This window comes from Sapajus apella, unplaced genomic scaffold (assembly GCF_009761245.1).
Source record: "Sapajus apella isolate SASKATOON/1434 unplaced genomic scaffold, GSC_monkey_1.0 scaffold136, whole genome shotgun sequence".
NCBI lineage: Eukaryota > Metazoa > Chordata > Mammalia > Primates > Cebidae > Sapajus > Sapajus apella.
The window spans coordinates 916,618-922,771 of record NW_022437076.1 but is presented as its reverse complement, the minus strand read 5'-3'; the positions used below and the strand labels follow the sequence as shown (position 1 = coordinate 922,771).

The 6,154-nt window shown below is 45.6% G+C and overlaps 1 long non-coding RNA gene across 1 annotated transcript in view; it reads left to right on the top strand.

The window, feature by feature from the left end:
* Positions 1-3,450, top strand: part of LOC116540162 — a 7,434-nt gene extending 3,984 nt beyond the window's left edge. Inside the window, exons 2-3 of the long non-coding RNA XR_004264328.1 lie at positions 2,084-2,089; positions 3,331-3,450. This is a non-coding gene — a long non-coding RNA (uncharacterized LOC116540162). The remainder of the gene's footprint in view (positions 1-2,083; positions 2,090-3,330) is intronic.
* Positions 3,451-6,154: the final 2,704 nt, after the last annotated feature.

The following is a 6,154-nucleotide window of genomic DNA, read 5'->3' as shown; positions in this document are numbered from 1 at the left end:
GGAGAGAGAACGGGGGTGTTGCTTTATTGCCCGGGTTAGAATGCAGTCTAAAAATGGGTATGCCTATAATTGTGCTTAATAATAGAAACATGAAAAAAAAAATGAGGGAAGAAAATAACAAACAAGCAGCCAACCAATATTTCATTGAAACCTGTAAATAGATGTGATGTGGTACTGATAAGAGTGTATATTTTGTGTATTTAAAGTGGAGAGTTCTATAAATGTTAATTAAGTTTACTTGTTCCGGATCTGAGTTCAGATCTGGATATGGTTGTTAATTTTCTGTCTCATCGATCTGTCTAATATTGATGTCGAAGTCTCCCACTATTATTGTGTGGGAGTCTAAGTCTCTTTATAAGTCTTATATATCTGGGTATTCCTGTATTGTGTGCGTATATATTTAGGATCTTTAGCTCTTCTTGTTGCATTGATTCTTTTATCATTATGTAATATCCTTCTTTGCTTCTTTTGAGCTTTCTTGCTTTAAAGCAACTCCTGCTTTTTATTTATTTATTTATTTTTGCTCTCCATTAGGTTGGTAAATCTTTCTCCATCCCTTTGTTTTGAGTCTTTGTGTATCCTTGCATATGAGATGGGTCTGGATGCAGCATACCAATGGGTTTTGGCTTTTTTTTTTTTGCCTGTCTGGGTCTTTGGATTGGGGGATTTAGTCGATTTAAATTTAGAATTAATAATAATATATGTGAGTTTAATACTGCCATTTAATGTTAGCTGGCTGTTTTGCCTATTAGTTGATGTAAATTCTTGATTATGTTGATGCTCTTTACTGTTTGGTATTTTTTAGAAAGGCTGATACTGGTTGTTCCTTTCTATGTGTGGTAGTTCTTTCAGAAGCTCTTGTAAAGCAGGCCTGGTGTTGATGAAATCTCTGAGTGCTTGCTTGTTCACAAAAGATTTTATTTTTCCTTCGGTTATGAAGCTTAGTTTGGCTGGATGTAAAATTCTGGGTTGAAAGTTATTTTCTTTAAGGTGTTGAATATTGACCCCCACTCTCTTCTGGCTTGTAGGGTTTCTGCTGAGCGATCTGCTGTGAGTCTGATGGGCTTCCCTTTATGGGAAACCCGACCTTTCTCTCTGGCTGCCCTCAGTATTTTCTCCTTCATTCCAACCCTGGTGAATCTGGCGATTATGTGCCTTGAGGTTGGTCTGCTTGAGGAATATCTTTGTGGTGTTCTCTGTATTACCTGGAGTTGAATATTGTCCTGCCTTGCTAGGTTGGGAAAGTTTTCCTGAATAATATCCTGAAGCATATTTTCCAGCTTGGATTGATTCTCTTCTCACGTTCAGGTACACCTATCAAGCGTAGATTAGGTCTTTTCACATAGTCCCATATTTCTTGGAGACTTTGCTCGTTCCTTTTTATCGCTTTTTCTCTAATCTTGTCTTCTCATTTTATTTCATTAAGTTGGTCTTTGACTTCTGATATCTTTTCTTCTGCTTGATCGACTTGGCTGTTAAAACTTGTGCATCGTTATGTTTTGTTCTATTGTTCTGTCTATCCTTTGACCAATATCACATTATCTTGACTTATTGTCTCGTAGCTTTATGGTAAATCTTTTTTTAAAAAATAAAAATAAAAAATAGAAATGGATTCCCAGTGTTGCCCAGGCTGGTCTCAAACTCCTGAGCTCAAGTTACCTCCTGTCTGCCTTCCAAAGTGCTGGGGTTACAGGTGTGACCCACCACTCAGCCGATGGTAAATCTTGATATCACATAGTGTAAGTCTTCCAGCTGTGTTCTTTTTGAAGATCATTTGGACTATTCGAGAGCCTTTGCTTTTCCATGTACATTTTCAAATCTTCTGGTTTATTTCTTAAAATCGCCTTTGAGATTTTGATGAGGATTGCATCAAATCTATACATCTCAGTCAGTACTGAGTAAATGACAGTCATTGATGTGTGTGGACGCCTTGCTTTATCAGGGGCTCTTCTGTGAGTTTGGATGTGTGTCCTCAGTCTTCCCATCTCCTGGCAAGCTCCCCAACGTGTCCAGCTCAGCTCAGCATGCAGTAGCTGTACAGTGTGTGCCTCTGGCCTGTCTGCTTTAGTCCTTAGGAGCGAAGTGAAAGGTCTATGGCAGAAGTCCTTTGTGCGGGTGACCAGCTGCCTTGGGGTGTCTGGGGTTTGCATTCCAGATGCTCTTTCATACGCACCCTGGTATTTGCAGACAGGTGGCTGGAAAGGCTGGCTGCCCGCCTGCCCATCTTTGCTCTCAGCTGGTCCTTCTTGCCTGAATGCTTAGTTGGCAGGAGACAGTGGGATCATTTCTCGTCTGAGTTGAGTGAAGGTTGTGTCAAGGCTGTGTTGAGCCAGCCAGTGAGCTATGAAAGAGAAAAGTTACCTCAAGCAAAGAGAGACATTTTATGAATGCATTTATTTATAAATAATCATAAACAGCCCATGCAAGGAAAGCTAATGTAAATGTTTACAGGGGTTTTCATTGTGCATGATTCCATCTGGTCTCCTTTGCTGTCTCTGCCTTCTGACTGACCCATCCCTCCTCAGCCCACTACAATTGTAGTTCTTGCACCATTGCGCTACCAGGGCTGCTTAACAATGTCACCACAGTTCTTCCAAGTCACCCAGTCCAGTGGACAGCATTTGTCCTTGTTGTACCTGACCTGCCAGCAACATGTGACACTGCTGACCACTGCTTCACCTTGAAGTGCTGCCTCTGCTTGGCTTTTGGGCCACCATACTCATGACCCTCTGGCCATTCCGTCTCCTTTGCAGGTAAATCCTCCCTTCTCAGCCACAGAACGCTGGGCTTCTTCCGAGCTGGCCTAAGGACTCTGTTCTTGAAGCCCTGTCTGTATATTTTCTTAAGGTATTCTCATCTATACTCACAGCCGCAATCACGTCCTATACCCAACATCTGCCAACATCCAACCCAGCCTCCCATCTTGCTCAGACACACCTGATGCAGAGACTGCTGGCTGCTGTGTGGGTTGTTGGGTTTGTTCAGTTTCTCTCAAATGCACACTCTAAGACTAGGAATTGAGTGTGAAGAGTTTATTTGAGAGAGGATCTTAGGAACATGGGTGGAGGAGTGGATCTGTGAGGTGGGGAAGGCAGGACAGTTAATACAGTTTTCATGATCCTGCCAGTTCCCTCTGTGTGCAGCGACAGGTCGGTCCTCTGGGAGAACTCTGGGAGATGGTGAAGAACACGTCAGTGATCCCAAGGGAGAGGTGCCGAAGCTGGTGTTATCCACCACCTCTCAGAAAAGGTGCCTTCTGGAGGCACTGACTCTGCGGCACTTCTGACTTGTTTTACCTGGGCCAAAAATGCAACTGGAGTAAAGCCTCAGGCAGAGTCACAGGTGTTTGCAGGAGGAAGCTTTCTGCATGTGGAGGTGAATGCAGGGTCACAGGTGTTTGGAGGAGGAAGCTTTCTGCATGTGGAGGTGAATGCAGGGTCACAGGTGTTTACAGGAGGGAGCTTTCTGCATGTGGAGGTGAATGCAGGGTCACAGGTGTTTGGAGGAGGCAGCTTTCTGCATGTGGAGGTGAATGCAGGGTCACAGGTGTTTACAGGAGGAAGCTTTCTGCATGTGAAGTTGAATGTAGGGTCACAGGTGTTTGCAGGAAAATGGTTTTTGCATGCGGAGGAGGTGAATGGCGGGGCATGGAGATGGAGCAGACACCAGTGGCTGCAGGTGCCCACCCACCGTTTGCCCCCTTCCTGCAGAGCTCTGGTCTTGTTCTGGTCCCTGTGCCTACCTACAGCATGCCTGGTGACCTCTCGAGAGAATCCTGATTGGTCTGAGCCATTACGGTCATCCCATCTCTGTGTCAGTGATGTGTTTGAGAAGGAACCTGTTACCTACTCCTGGCCAACCAGGGTTCAAGAACATCTCCTGGAGCCTCCTGGGGAAGGTTTGCTCTGTGGTAAAGGGAAGAGGAGACATTTTCCTCTCCTGCTGCTGGGCACCATTGCATTCGGATGCTGCCGGGGTCTGCGGCAAACATCATGCTGCAGTGACAGGAGCTGATTGGAAGGCAAGGCCAAGGTACCGAGGATGGGAGAATCTTTGGGACTCCCAGTCCTTAAGATATACCCAAGCTTGGTACCAACTGAATGTTTAAGAAAAAGAAAAAAATATATATATGTGTATATATATATACATACATACACACATACACACACACACCCCCCCCCACACACACCCAAGTGAAACTCTTGCATATGGGCATGAGAAGCTGACAAGAATGTTCATATCAGCAAAGCTCATAGTAGCAAAAAGCCAGAATGACTGAGTGATGTAGTCACACGTGGAATATTATACATCAGGGAAAGGATGGACTATGCTGCCACAATATGGATGACCTTGGAAGCAATATTAAATTTGAAAAAGGGCCAGGCGCAGTGGCTCAGCCTGTAATCCCAGCACTTTGGAAGGTTGAGGTGGGTGGATTGCCTGAGCTCAGGAGTTGAAGACAAGCCGGGGTAACAGTGAAACCCCATCTCTAATAAAATACAAAAATTTAGCCGGGCAGGACAGCGTGTGCCTGTAATCCCAGCTATTCGGGAAACTAGGGCAGGAGAATTGCTTGAACCTGGGAGGTGGAGGTTGCAATGAGCAGAGATTGCGCCGCTGCACTCCAGCCTGGGTGCCAGAGCGAAACTCCGTCTCCAAAAAAAAAAAAAAAAGGATGTCTGTTTAACATACATGTATTTATGATACTGCAATATTTTACAATGTGATAAAAAGTGCAAACTTTAGGACGGGGACAGTGGAGACCTTTTGGTGGGGGCCAGGGAACAGGGGAAGGGAGGAGCACACAGGACGATGAGGTGGTTGGTTTTGTTCAATGTCTTGGTTTGGATAGTGCGTTCATGCTTGTTTAAGGAAAGATGAAAGAAAGAAAAAAAACCCTGGTTTTTTTTTTTTGTTTTGTTTTGTTTTTTGAGGCCCAGGCTGGAGTGAAGTGGCATGATCTTGGCTCACTGCAACCTCTACTTCCCAGGTTCAAGCGAGTCTCCTGCCTCCTGAGTAGCTGGGATTACAGGTGGGCGCCACAGCACCTGGCTAATTTTTGCATTTTTGGTAGAGATGGGGTTTCACCACATTGGCCAGGCCTGGTCTTAAATTCCTGCCCTCAGGTGATGCACCTGCCTTGGCCTCCCAAAGTGCTGAGATTACAGGCATGAGCCACCGCGCTGGCCGACTTTGTCAGTTTCTGTGTTTTACCAACTGAACGTCTCAGGCATCTGTTGTGTTTCCTCCACATCCACAGCGATCTGCCAGGGTGACACTACCGGGATCTCTTAACCCGCGTAGCCGCAGTGAGCTGTAGTGTTGTCTCTAAGCCCTCTCCTCTGGCTCCCTCCAAACCAGTCTGTGTAGCTGAGTTTTTCCAGATGGGAATTCCTACTTCTGCTAGAGAAAGGCAAGAACTGGGCTCAGTTTCCCTCCTATTCCAGTGCCTGCTTGCATGAGCGATACTCCCTTCTAATTAATTTTCATTAAGTCCTATTCATTCTTCTCTCTTTTTTTTTTTTTTAGCTGCTCTGTTGCCGAGGCTGGAGTGCAGTGGCACGATCTCAGCTCACTGCAGCCTCTGCCTCCTGGGTTCAAGCAATTCTTCTGCCTCAGCCTCCCAAGTAGCTGGGACTACAGGTGGGTGCCACCGTGCCCGGCTAATTTTTTTGTATTTTTACTAGAGATAGGGTTTCACTGTGTTAGTCAGGATGGCCTCCATCTCCTGACCTCAGGTGATCCACCTGCCTTGGCCTCCCAAAGTGCTGGGATGACAGGCGTGAGCTACTGTGCCCGGCCTCATTCCTATTCATTCCTTAGCGCTCAGTTTTCCATGAAAGCCTTCTCTCACCTGAAGATTCCCGTTGACTCATGCATGCCCCAACTGTTTTCTAGAACATTTTAACAGGGACAGAGGAGGGGAGTGATGGTTGGTCTCACTGACTTCATGATTTACTTCTCTGATCTGAACCATTTCATTTTTTGCAGGGGGTCCTTGGCCTGATAGCTCTGGGCCTGCCTTGCTGTAGCACCACCATCTATAGGCAAAAAACAAAAACAAAAACAAACATTATCTGTAGGAGCAGTGCGTTTGAATCCCTAGGCCTTAGGCTGAGCTCAGGTTTGTTACCATAGAGCTGGCCCAGCCTCA